This window comes from Falco cherrug, chromosome 3 (genome assembly GCF_023634085.1).
Source record: "Falco cherrug isolate bFalChe1 chromosome 3, bFalChe1.pri, whole genome shotgun sequence".
In the NCBI taxonomy this organism is placed as follows: Eukaryota; Metazoa; Chordata; class Aves; order Falconiformes; family Falconidae; genus Falco; species Falco cherrug.
In genome coordinates, this window is record NC_073699.1 from 67,648,869 (window position 1) to 67,662,299 (window position 13,431).

The window sequence follows — 13,431 nt, forward strand, 5'->3', positions numbered from 1 at the left end:
TGCTTTACACCAAAGGTAAGTTATTAGGGGGAATGGTGTTGTAGTGGCATTTTTACAGAGGGCTCAAAAATCTGTATGCCTCTGGAAAAATGCCTAGAGCTAAAAGATTTGCTTCTCATAGATTGTGATTAACCTGCTCTACTTTATTATTAATGCTATGCCAAATGCAGAAACCAGTATATATTCTCATCTTCTGATTCATCTTGTTAGATTGTATATAACAGAAAATAAATTATATGCAACAGACTTTTCAAGGGCAAATATAATATATTAGCACAGTCCCCAAGAAAAAGAAAAAATGAATCTTAATAAAAAATGTCATTCATTACTAAAAGGTATTATGTAGTTTTGCTTAGATGGTACTGACATTTTACCAGTGTGGAACCTTAAACAGTTCCCTATTAGACAAAATTACTTATGCTTTTTCTTGTAAAAGATCAAAGAAAAACAATAATAGCCTGTCACTCCAATAAAAACCATTAGTTTGTTGGGAAAATTCCAGGCCAAGGCTCCTTTACCTTTGCTGCAGCAGAGGCTTCATGCTGAGACTAGAGGTATCTGATTGACCCATCATCCCTGCTGGAAGCCTCTACTCCTCTGTTAGCCTTGACTTGTGTGACCTGAAAATAAGTGCTGATATTTTACAATTCATGACACAAAGAAAAAGGAAAAATGAAAATGGAATATATGATTAGGAATATAATTTTGAGTCACCAGTGCCTTCTGAATGCTTTGACTCCTGGTACCAGCAGTTTGAAAGTATCTATATATTATCCTGGAATCCCTCTTCCTGTTAAAATAGACTAATGAGAACCTGGATTTAAGCCATTTTTTACTCCTTAAATGGCATGCAAAATGAAAAGGAAAAATCGAAGTGTCAAGTATGAGTACTTGTCCTCCATCAGCCAACAGAGAATTTAATTAATATATTGCAAAGATCTTTTTAAGGTGTTACATAGCTCTATTATCACTGCTGGAATGTTAGTGGATTTACATCAGTTTGATACAGCTGAGTAACAGATTGAATTTGAATAAGCATATGTGCAAAACACAGAAGATGATTGCATGAAGTGCTGGAATTTTACTCTGTTTTAGAGTTAGGAAGATGCAAAACTATTTAAAATCTGTAGTGAAATAAACCAACGAGTGGATTATGTGTATTTTTTTACTAATTCTCACAAAAAATATTAAAAAGCTGTACTATACTATTATTTAATAATTAATTTGTTTGCAAGGTCTACATAATGTTTAGTTAGTTTGCGGTACTGAGATACCTCTTTAGAAAAAAATAATGCTAAGAATGTTACTGTTTCAGACAAGTGGGTTTTCGGTCATCAGAATATATGCAGACATTTGAAGCTACTTCTCTGAAATAACTGTTTATGAGTGACCAGTCGTTTCCGTTAGTATTCAGGTTCAGTCTCTTCTGACTGCTTTACCATCACCAAAGGAGTTTACCTGACTAAAGTTGGCTACCAGGCAATTTCTTTTCTGCTTAGGCTGCTCTGTTACAAATACCTGATTCCCCTCTCACCATTCTGTGAAATTTTTTGGAGAACCTGTTTAGAAGATATGTTGGGATGCTGAAAGTGCAAGAGCACTTCTGTAAAGGTGAAGATAGCACAGATACAGTTTTAAAATAGCTATCCTGTAAGAGTGGCTGACTGTGTACTTGAAAAAACCCTTACTTTATAGCCACCCACTGAATGCTGGCCACTTGTCTGAAAGTCTTTCTGGACTCATACCAAAAGGTTTGTAAAACTTGACCCTACAAAAAGAAAATTGAAATTATGCTTCTTTCTGTATTCTGTTTTGATGAGTTCCAACTTTTCTTTTTTTGTTCAGAGTGATTCTGACAGCATTAGTGATTCAGAGCTCAGGATCCAGTTCACAAGTGACATTACAGTCTGTCTTATAGCTGCACACATGGAAAGCTCAGGATTTGGCATGCCTTTTCCCTTTAGTACCCCAAACCCAGCTGAGACATTATTGAAACTGGTTTTTTTTCCTGTCTTTTTCTTTCTTCCTTTTTTTACCTTTAACATTGCCACCTGTCTTGATAAATAAGAATTCTTGGGTCTTTATCAGAATGCAAAACAAATTGATAACCTATAATGAGGAGCTGTGCACTGAGATAACATTCAAATCCCAAAATGAAATTTCCTTCTATATAAACATGTTATTTATATCTTATACAATTACATAACTCAGATTAATATATATCTGCATTACTAGCTCTCTTTGGATACTAAAAATTATATATACGTACATATATATATATATCAGTAACTTAGGTTTTTTGTTCTAATAAATTTGAAGAAGGTTTATTATTAACCGTATTGTGAAGGGTACTGTCCCTGCTATTCTATTTTTTTCCCCTTTCCATGCACAATTTACTTTTCAAAGGGAAAAAAATCCCTAAATATTTTCCTTCCTTTCTTGTTGTACCTATTATTCTGAATAAACTATTATTCCAGAGGCTTAATAGAAATGCTGATTCTAAATATAACTGTGTTATGGGCTTTTAATACTAGAGTAGAGTGAAATACTAGACTGGAGTAAGAACCAGAAGCCAGTGTACATTTTCCTGTGTGGAGGTACTTCAGATGCATTCAATGAATTCAGTCAAAGTTCAGGATTCTTTCATTATTTAGTTTACCTTAATGCACCAACCTGCTTTTTTTGGGTTTTTTTTTTTGTTTTTTGTTTTGTTTTGTTTTGGCTTGGGGTTTTTTTTGTTTGGTTGGTTTTGTTTTTTTTTTCTTTTTCTAGCTATGAGTGGCTGTCTGTACTTCAGTTTAGTTTTAAAAAAAAATCATTTTTCTCTGCTGTCAAATTTAATTGAAAATTGTTTACTCTTTTTGCCTTAACTACTGACTGTACAAAGTGAGCTCCTTAATTACCAGCTATTTCTGTCACTACAGATAAAATCTGAGACCACCTCCCCCTATTTCTGAAGGGCTTATTATTGCTTAAAGAAGCTGATGTTAATTTCAAGTCTGCTTCAGACACAGTTTTATATACCACTAAATATCATGATGAAAGAACTATTCATCACAGTTATTACCTAAATTATTCTAGACCAATAGGTCTAGCACATGTTATTCAAACAAAAAGAAATTGTATTTTACTTTCTTTCTACCAGTCAGATCCTGAATCAAAGGATGTTACCGTTGCTATCTGTCTTAGCACTATTATACAACCCTTTGCCTATTTGTATGTTCTGATTAAATTTCTTCCTGCCATAAGGGATTCCTCACTGCATCACAGTTTCTAGAGGTCATTTAAGTTGCACTCATGTTCAGCTTTGCAACTTCCCTGTCCCTGGTGTCATACCCTTAACCTCCTGACATCTCAGAAAATATTAAACTTTAATGTACAATATAATGGTCATTCCTGGGGCCATGCTGTGTATCTTGGTTAGGTTGACTAGGCAAAGCAATACCCAGGGCAGCAAACTGCCAGAGGCAGCTGCTTTCTCTGGGCGTATACTAGACTGACTGATGCTGGCAGGCAAGAATGAATGGTTTGAAGCATCATCCAGTGACAGCAACTGCAGCCCATCCTAGAGACATCAGTTATTACCATCTTGCCCAAAGGACCAAGATGTCTTTTTTGAGCTCTCAGCTTACCTCTTGCCCCCTAGGATAATCTCGTTCCTTTGAATTTATGTCCTTTCCTGTAGGAGCAACAGCCTGGGTCTGGGACTCATATCTTAGTATTTAGTGACTCTCCAAGCTGCAGTTTGCATTAATGTCCCATAAGCTTTGGGTTCTGTAGGGTTGTCTCCACGTTATGGCTAGTAGATCATGGCTACATAATGATCTGTGCAAACTAACCCTCTTTATCTTTGGACAAGTATTGATATGATTTTCTTCCTCTTAAAATAGTGGAGCTAATTTTTCTAACAGGCACTAAAAACTTAGTCTTTACTCTGAGTTTAACTTTGTGTCAAATATTCTTGATTCCATACACACCTCCATGCTTACACAATGTGGCATTCTGCCTGTACTACTACAGAATGTAGTAGACATAATGTTAAAAAAAATATTATCCTAGGTTGGTTTGATATCTGTAAAAATCAGTCATTAATAATTTTTGCTATTTTTTTTTAATTATGATGTTTTGCTTTACTTCTTTATTCCTTTTCTGTTTCTTTGCCTCCAGGTCTCTTTTCTCAAAATACAGATTTGATGATTAAGTGTTGACTGTCTGCTGTGGTCATGTGTAAAAGAAAGTGCCAAAACTGATGTGACAAAACTGTCTCTCATAACCCCACTGTAGCATCTAAATATTTCATATTCCCTGTGCAGGCAACACAAAGCAATGTAAAGTACTTTCACTTGATGGTTGTGAATTATGAAACAGCTCCCAGTTTTTCTGAAACCCTAGGTGAAATATAAGAACGCTTGCCAAGATGTGTCTTGTAAATAAATCAGCTCTACCTATATGAGGAGAACCATTCAGACAGATGGCCACTTAGAATTCACTGTTTCACTAGGGAGGACAAAAACAAGAAAATGGAGAAAAGGTAAGACCACATTAGGGCAAGTCTTATGAAAAAATATGTAATTTTGCTTTTTTAATGCACTATGAATTGAAAATGCTAAATAACTGAAAGGGGAAGCCAGGCATTCATAGATACAATATTAAAATTATTATAATAATTGATTTTTGATGTATTCATAGTAAAAAGAATAATAAATAGGCATTGTTGGATTCTTTGTAACAAAGCCAGCATGTATGCGGAAGCGCAATCTAGATGATACTATAAAATCTTTCAGTAGACTGGCAATCTAATTACAACAACTGTTTGCCAAACCGTGTTGGGTGAAGTCTTACACGTTGTACTAATTTAAGAGCTACGATATATAAAATTTACACTCCTTGAAAGACCTGAGCAAAAATGGCTTCTCATTCTCTTAACACATATTCTTATGAATGAAGAAGCTGCCATCTGATTTGAGAACACCACTGTGAGAAGGGTTTTTCCAGATCATAGAGTAATTGTGTTTGAATCTCCAAATCACCCACATAACCAGAAGAAGAATGAAAATAATTGATTTGCAGTAAGATATTTTTAAAGCAAAGAATCCAAACTCCTGGATATTTTTGTCCATAAGTTGTGGTATATATGGTAAAGCACGTTGCAGTTCTTCACATGACCGATGGTATAAAAATTATTATTTGTTGTCATGTCCTATCAGGATGACTTCCCATACCATTTTTTTTAGGACGCTATTGGTTTTCTCTGCAGCATCTTTCCAGCGGGTAGCTTACCTGAGAGGGAGTAATAATCAAATCCAGAGGGCTTTTCTTTCTATTGAAATTTCACTAAGATAATTTTTGCCTACATCTGCCTGGCTTGGTGTATTGTTAGAACTTGTGGTGCTCCATATTCTCACAGCATGTGTCTGCTTCCACAGCTTGCCCAATGACCAGAACATTTTTTTTTTTTTCAGATGCATTTGGAAAACAGTTCCAGAAAATACTAGGATTTTGGACTCACAAGTCTACTTACCAAATATAACCTGTATTCCCAAGTTGTTTGGTTGTACCTGAAATCCTTACTACTGTCACAGTACTGCTCAGACCATAGCATTCCTATCAGCTCTTCTTCTTTCCTTAAACCAGAATTATTAATTCTCACTTACTTATTAATGATCTGGCTACCTCTCATGAAAATCTGTAATAAGTAAACACCAGGGTCTGCATTAATCCCCTTCAATCAAATGTGGTTCCTTGGAACAACATTACGTCACTGGAGTTATTTTTGAGAGCAGTATAATAACAATATAATCAGCAGAAGTAGTGTAAAAAAATATCACTAACTGCATTTTCCAATTGTTCTTTTGAAATAGACAAGGGAGTCACAGGAAGATGACATAGGGAAAGAAGGAGAATAAACTTAAGAATAAAAAAACCCCTAATGAAGTAGGTAATTCACTTTTAAGTATCACGAATGAAACGGTTGAAATGTGCTTTTATGGACTAGCCGTAACTCTATAGAGTTACATTTTCTGCATTTGCTACACAAAGTTAGTATTTCTTTCAGGGATAACTACATATATTTTTATTATTATTTTAAATTTTTATTTCACACATATCTTTAATTTTTTTATTGTTGTTAAAAGTAGTTGTGAACCCTTTTGCCTCTCAAAGAGAAATATTATGTAGATGTATCTATTGTAGGCATATCTATTGTATGGTTTATAATCAGTCCTTCTGGTAAGTACTTAGACCCAGAAATTTACTAGAGACCTGTGGCCTCCTTGACAGGGGCTTTCTTGATTTATGCCAGAGTTTGATCTTTTCCTCTTTATTTCCTCTTCACTCTCTTACTTCTGATGAAACAATCAGTGGCAGAAAAAAGTCTCCCAAACTTGTGATGCCTATATTTTAGTTGACTCTTGTTATTTTTCTCCATTCATATATATATACATATATGTATATACGTGTATGTGCATGTATATATGGAAGTAAAATATTTTAAATGTTTTGGTTTTTTTCCATAAGACTAAATGCTGTGCTAAATATGCAGGGGGATTTTGAATCTCCATATCAAAATATTTCCATTTTTATGCTCTGTGAAATATTATAAGATCAGATAAGTTACCTGGGAGTAACTAACACAAGATCTTTATATAGGATGATTAATGTAGTGGTTATTATAGGATACGTATGTTTAGTTCTAAAGTATTTAAATATAATATTGGAATTTCCAAAGCAGCTCACTTAACACAAAGTATGTCATCATCTCCTTTGCAAGGTTATGTCCTTCTCCCTAATGGATCAATAAATTCCAAAGAAAAAAGACATTATTTATAACAAATCTGTTTTTAAAGTCCCAAATATTCTATGCCTTTCTGAAACAGCATATTAATGATGTAATAGCACGTCCCAAAGCCCACTTTCTATCACATCAGTACTTCCATCCTACAGAATGAATAAAGTATCCCAAAGCAAAAGAAGCCTCTCAGTTTTTAAGGGACAGATGAATGTCATGTCTCTTGATGTCCCTTTGAAAGAGAGTTGAGAGCAGCAGTCACCCTTAGTTGTGTAAATTCTAAATAGTCCTTTTATCCATCTGACTGGTACATGCAGTGAAGTGTTATAAGGAATATTGACTCATTTAAAAATGCACCCAAATACATGGTTGGACGTTGGTCAGACACCACGTATCCCGGGACTACTCACTGTTCATATACAGAATTTATTACTACCACCCCCTCAACAAGAACAACACTAACAACAACAAAAGAAAAACCTCACAGGAAAAAAATAACAAGAGCAGTAGTTAATGTAATAAACAAAGACCCCCTGAAATGATTTTTTTCTTAGGATTACCTTTGTTTGCAGAAAATGTCTCCGAACCATGGGATGTCAGAAATAATCCGGGCGTATCAAAAGGCTTCCAATCTTGGTTTTCTGTTCATCAGGCTTCCTGTTTAACTTCAAATCAGAAAGATTCTGAAATACTGCATTTTCTTATCTTTGACTTGAAAACTTTGGTCTTTTCATAGTGTTCAATTATTTCTTACAGTAAAATCCTATTAATTACAGTATCCTAGCAAGTACCCAGTATCTTTACTAAGAGTCCATTATCAAAACAGCTTGAAAAGATATAAAATGAAATCAAATACTATCATGAGTTAAGATTATAATTACTGCATTTCATTTTTATTCCTTTAAATTTTTAATAATCTTATGTATATATTTTGTTTATTATCTCTTTTTATTTAAACTTTGATTATAATTTTAAAATCTCCCTCAATTAGCTCTGCAGTCTCTTCTTGTCTGTGCTTTACACCATTTCCCTTTTGTGCACTTGCCATTTTTCTCACCTGCATTACATTATATAATTTCTTTGTCAGAATCCTAGCTAGTCACATTTAAGCTTATGTCTTTCTAAATATCTCCTTAATTATGTTTCTGTCTACACTTAGGGTCTTACTTTCTATCATTTCCCTTCTCACTTTACTATTAGTGGAAGACTTAATAGCTACTAACATATATCAATTAATGCTGTCTTCATTCCTAGCTAGTAGAATAGACTCATATCACTATCTTTGGCTTTTCTGCTTTCCCTCAACTCTTTCTCTTTATCTGTATTTAAAATCTTAAGCCTTTTGGCAATGACATTTACTTTACTACTTGATCATATATACTTGGAACTTTGTTAGCACTTAATGACATTTAAAATGATCATTATTTACCAAAGTATGTGTGTGTGTGTGTTCCACTTTTTGTTTCTTTTTTCCTACATAAGCAAATGAAAATGTGAATAACAGCACACTGCACAAAACACTGCAGTTCTTCACTTTTTTAGGACAAGCTTCTGGTTTCGTTCATCTCTGTTTAGACTTTAAAGGCCATTTCCAAAGTGCAAAAAAAGTTTTAATCCTAGATATACAGATTAATATTTCCATGAAACAGTATAAAGTTCTAAATAAAAATGTAACTGCATTTCGTCTGCTAAATTAATGTCCTCTGACATTTTTATATAGATAAGTCTATATTATATTCTTTCTCTGGTAATCAAGTCTGGTTAGAATAACTTTTAGATTATAGTTTTTCCTAAAACCTGTTCTTTAAATTTCTTTTGTCCACTACATTTTTTATTATATTTTTTGTATTTTAATAGTTAAAAGTTAAATTTTAAATTGGCAATATCAAGAAATTCTTCCACTTGCCTTTGTTATTGGGTTTTCCTTTTGTGAAAACTGCTGTTTTTCCCTGCTTCTTTGGTAGCTTTTCAGCTTTTAATGGTATTTTAAAATAATTTAGAAGTAAAGTCAGCAAAAAATGTATCAAGATATCTATTTATTGGTAATGGATATGCAATAAGTATGTATATTTATTATTATTAATTATTACCAGATATATTACTTGCACATTTTCCCATTGACATTAGACAGTACGACTGTAAGTAGATACCTGCTATACCATGGCATTTTGCAGTTGTCATGGGTAACAGCAGGAATGAACATGTGGTGGCACACAACTTTACTGCAGGTGAGTACTTGGGATTCATATTATAACGCAAACTGATGCTATGCTGCTACCTCACATCAGATTTTGTCTGTCCCACTCTCGCTGCTGTTGTCATTGGTGACAGTGAGATTAAAGCTGACCTGTTTTAAAGCCATACCTTTGGATGGAATTATAGATTCCTATGAAACCATACATCTACAGACTACTGTAGAGGTACTTTAGCTCCTTGTATTCCTATGCTGATAGAAAGACTCAAGGAAGAGACAGTCAGTTGTACATACACAGAAGTTAAATTTTAACAAGTTGTTCAATTTATTACTGTGCATGTATGGTATAAAGATATCATGCAGAATGTGTTGAACAAGAAAGCAAATTTCTTTGAATTTCCCCAGCATAATCCAGCTTTCACATTACATCTTCAATTATTTCCTGAAATTTACTACATGCCATATTTAGCAAGTCTGTTTTTTCTTCCTTATTTCATCTTTGTGTTGTCATGTCTTTCATTGAATTGTACAGATAGAATTACAAAAGAACAGAGTAAGTAATTCTGATTCTGTAAATCATCTAAATTCATTACTACTGAAGCTCTGCAAGTTGTTCTTGTTTTTATTCATAAAAGAACTATGTTTTCTAGCGGAATGAAGTTGGTATTCAAGATCTGACTATTTTATTGGCATCCAAAAAAAAAAAAAAAAAGACTTTTATATTGAGACTTGGAACATGTTTGTTTTGCATTTTGCAAAATCTGCATTAACATAGAAATATAAAATGACTATTTTTTTTTCTTTAGTGAAATACTATGTTTATAGTATTATACGAGCAGGGAGTCATCCAGATAGGTGTAAGCATTTTCAACCCACTCAAATTTAGACAATTACCTGAGCTAGAAATGTTGTCACTAGGTTTCTTCCATAGGTAACAGACACAGCTAGACACCTCTAGGGTACAGTCCAACCTACCTAAGGTCTGGACTATCCTTCTTAGGGTGCCCCTCTCTCTTCCTTAATTGTATAAAATAATTAAAGAGTGAATCTCAAGTGATAGCCCTCCCACTTTACTTACCTTTGTGCTACATCAAAGTTAAATGGAATGAATGTATTTAAAAACAAAGTACATAGCATGTTATGATTTTTATTCCCCACCCCAAAACTTTTTATCACATGTACCTGATGAACAATTTCTGACTTCATGGTATGGAAGTCCATGGAGAGAGAGAACTTAATTTGCCATGTCTTCAACTGGGAACAGACGCACAAGCCAAAACCTGTTCCTGTGGAGGGTATCAAAATACAGAACCTGAGCATTTCTATCAAAATTTGAACAAGGGAGTGATTTCATAATGCAGAACCCATCTGGACATGAGTCTAAATTTTCTGCCAAATGAGCACCTTGGCAAGGGTATGAGTTGTTAATTTTATGGTATCACATGTTTATGAAATATTAAGCTTGTAGCACTGTGAATTCATGTCTTTCTTTGCAAATAGATAATAAAATACAGTGCCCTCCATCCCTGACCCTCCTTTCCCCTTACCTCCTGTGATGAGATAATAAAAGGCAAAACAGGACATGGGATATTATTTTAGCAATGAAAGAAGAGAGGATATAATGTAGAAGGGAAAGGTGGGAAAGGATATAACTTTATTTCAGTTAACTCTATCTGAAGAAAAAGGTGTGAACCTTGGGAGGGAAAAGAATCAGACTCTCCAAAATGAGAAGAGTCATGAAAGTTTGTTCGGGAGAAAACAGATACTAAGCGCACAGAGAAAAGACCAAGGGAAAAAAATATCTAAAACATCTGTCTCTGTCTCTTCTGATCAATTAATATAATAAGATCTTTCTAGGACTCCTTCATTAGCTACAATTTGCGTTATTGTAAATAACACTGATTAATTTAAGAAGTCAGTTTGCTCATTATTAATGTTTTTTTACAAATTTATAAATGTCTTGAACAGTATATGATTGAAGTCAGACCATCAGCACTGACATCATTTCCTATCTCTTATTTAGTTATTAATCAATTACAGTATCTTCTATTTTCTTCTTGACAGCTCAGATTTCATAATATGACTTCAAAAAGCAAAATAGGTTATCTGGATTTTGCTTCACCACATACTCATTCACTCTGTCAAAGAACTCTGCTAAATGTATTAAATATGACTTCCTGTTACAAGAACCATGCTGACTTTATTTTCTGAGACAGATAGATGTAGCTATAACAAAATATGGAGAAAGCTGATACATTCAGAAGTATAATAGAAGAAAACAGCCCTGGAAAAGACATTCTGGATACTCAGAAAGGTAAAATGAGAGGTCAGAAAGGAGGTGGCTGGGCATCTGTCTCAAACAGTGCTGTGAAAATCCCATTAACAGGCCCCAAATAGTCAGTGTGTTTAAGGCTGGGGAAAAAAAAAAAAAAAAAAAAAAGCTATATTAGCCTTCTGTATCATCTGTCAAAGAGAGATCTGGGTAGCTGAGGAAACGTAAGATTCCCCCATTGATAAAAGTCTTTCTGGGGTAGCTAAAGGTGGGGTGTTTATGCAGCAAAACTCAAGAATTTGGGTTTGGGGTTTTTTGGGTTTTTTGTTGGTTTTTGGTTTTTTTTTTATAACTTAATAAAGTGTGAATATCATAAGAAACATTTTCTTAAAAATCTCTCCTTGTATGCACAACTAATTTATACTAATCAGAAGAATCTGGAATTAGTAGGAGGAAAAACCCCAGTTTATTCCATCGTAACATTTTCTGTCTGCTCTTCCAAGTCATTAAAGATTCAGGAGAAACAAACAAAAAAACCCTAGAAATTTTCACTTTAATTTTCATTAAATGAAATTGAAAAAAAATTAGGAGTACAAAGATGACAAATGGTCACTGTGTGACTGTATAGGAAAGTAATTCAAGACTGCAAGTTCTGTACTTTGAATTGGAACATACCTGACAAGCAAATTTAAAAATTTCTATGTATGGCTAGCATTTTTAGTCACTTTCAGTTAAATATACTTAAAAAGAAGTAATAATATGTATGGTAATCCTTTTTCCTCAATAAAACTCTACTTTGTTCACAGTACAAACCTGTATAATTAGTAATACCTGATGGGTTTGTTTGGTTCATTGGTTGGTTTTAAAATTCAAAATTCTTAGTGGTTTCTCTGTTTGTATATACTTAACATGAGGAAAATATGCCTCTAATGAAGCAGGACTGAAGCTCAGCTCAGTGCTTTATTGACTGTAATATTCAAACAGATGTACTCATATAAATGCAACTGTATAACTTGGGCATAACAATATATATCAGCATAACCACTGTGTTTCTCTGTATTGAATCTGCTTGCAATGAGATTGTACTTCATCTTTCACTGTTTTTGTTCATTATCTCACTAGTTATTATACAAGTCAGTGTTGAACTGAAACACATTTCTACATACTGTGTTCTGTAGGGTGCAATAGACAGGGAAAAGCCAAGGCATCCAGCATGTGTTAATATTAATCCTGGTAGTCATGGCTGTGTGTTGTGTTTGTTTATATGTAAGATCAAAGTGCCAAGTCAAAGATTTTTCTGTCTAGGACAGGTTTTTATGTAACTTCAGAAAAGTAACTGTTAAACTGCCCCACCAGATTTGTAGGGGAAAATGATAATAAAAAAAACATTAAAAAAAGAAAAATTAAAAAAATATTGCTGTATACAGGGTGATGCAATTAAATATATATTTTTAAAGAACTTAACAACACAGACGAGATAATAAAACTAATTTTTTTAATTTTATTTTTTTGAATAAAATTAGAGAATCATTTAGGTTGGAAAAGATCTTTAAGATCCTCGAGTCCAATGATTAACCTAATGCTGTGAAGTCCACCACTAAACTGTCTCTAAACACCATACCTACGCATCTTTTCAGCACCTCCAGGGATGGTGGCTCAACTGCTTCCCTGGGCAGCCTGTTCCAATGCTTGACCACCATTTCAGTGAAGAAATTTTTCCTAATATTCAATCTAAACCTTCCTTGGCACAACTTGAGGCCATTTACTTTTGTTGTAGCTCTTGTTACTTGGGAGAAGAGACCGACACCCACTTCACTACAACCTCCTTTCAGGCAGTTGTAGAGAGCAATAAGGTCCCTCTTGAACCTCCTTTTCTCCAGGTTAAACAATCCCAGTTCCCTCAGCTGCTCATCAGATTTGTGATCCAGAATATTCACCAGCTTCATTGCTCTTCTTCGGACATGCTGCATCAGGAGTTTCTGTTCGTACAGTAATGACAAAATGGAGTCATTTTTGTGAATGTCACTAACTTAAAAGTCTTAAGAAAACTGGCTTCTTTTTATTTTTTTCTCTTTACATTACTTAGTGGGTCAGACATTTGAATACTAAGTAGTTGATGAAGTTGTTAAATGAAAAATTTGTGTATACACAAATTGAATATTTTTTTCCTACACACTA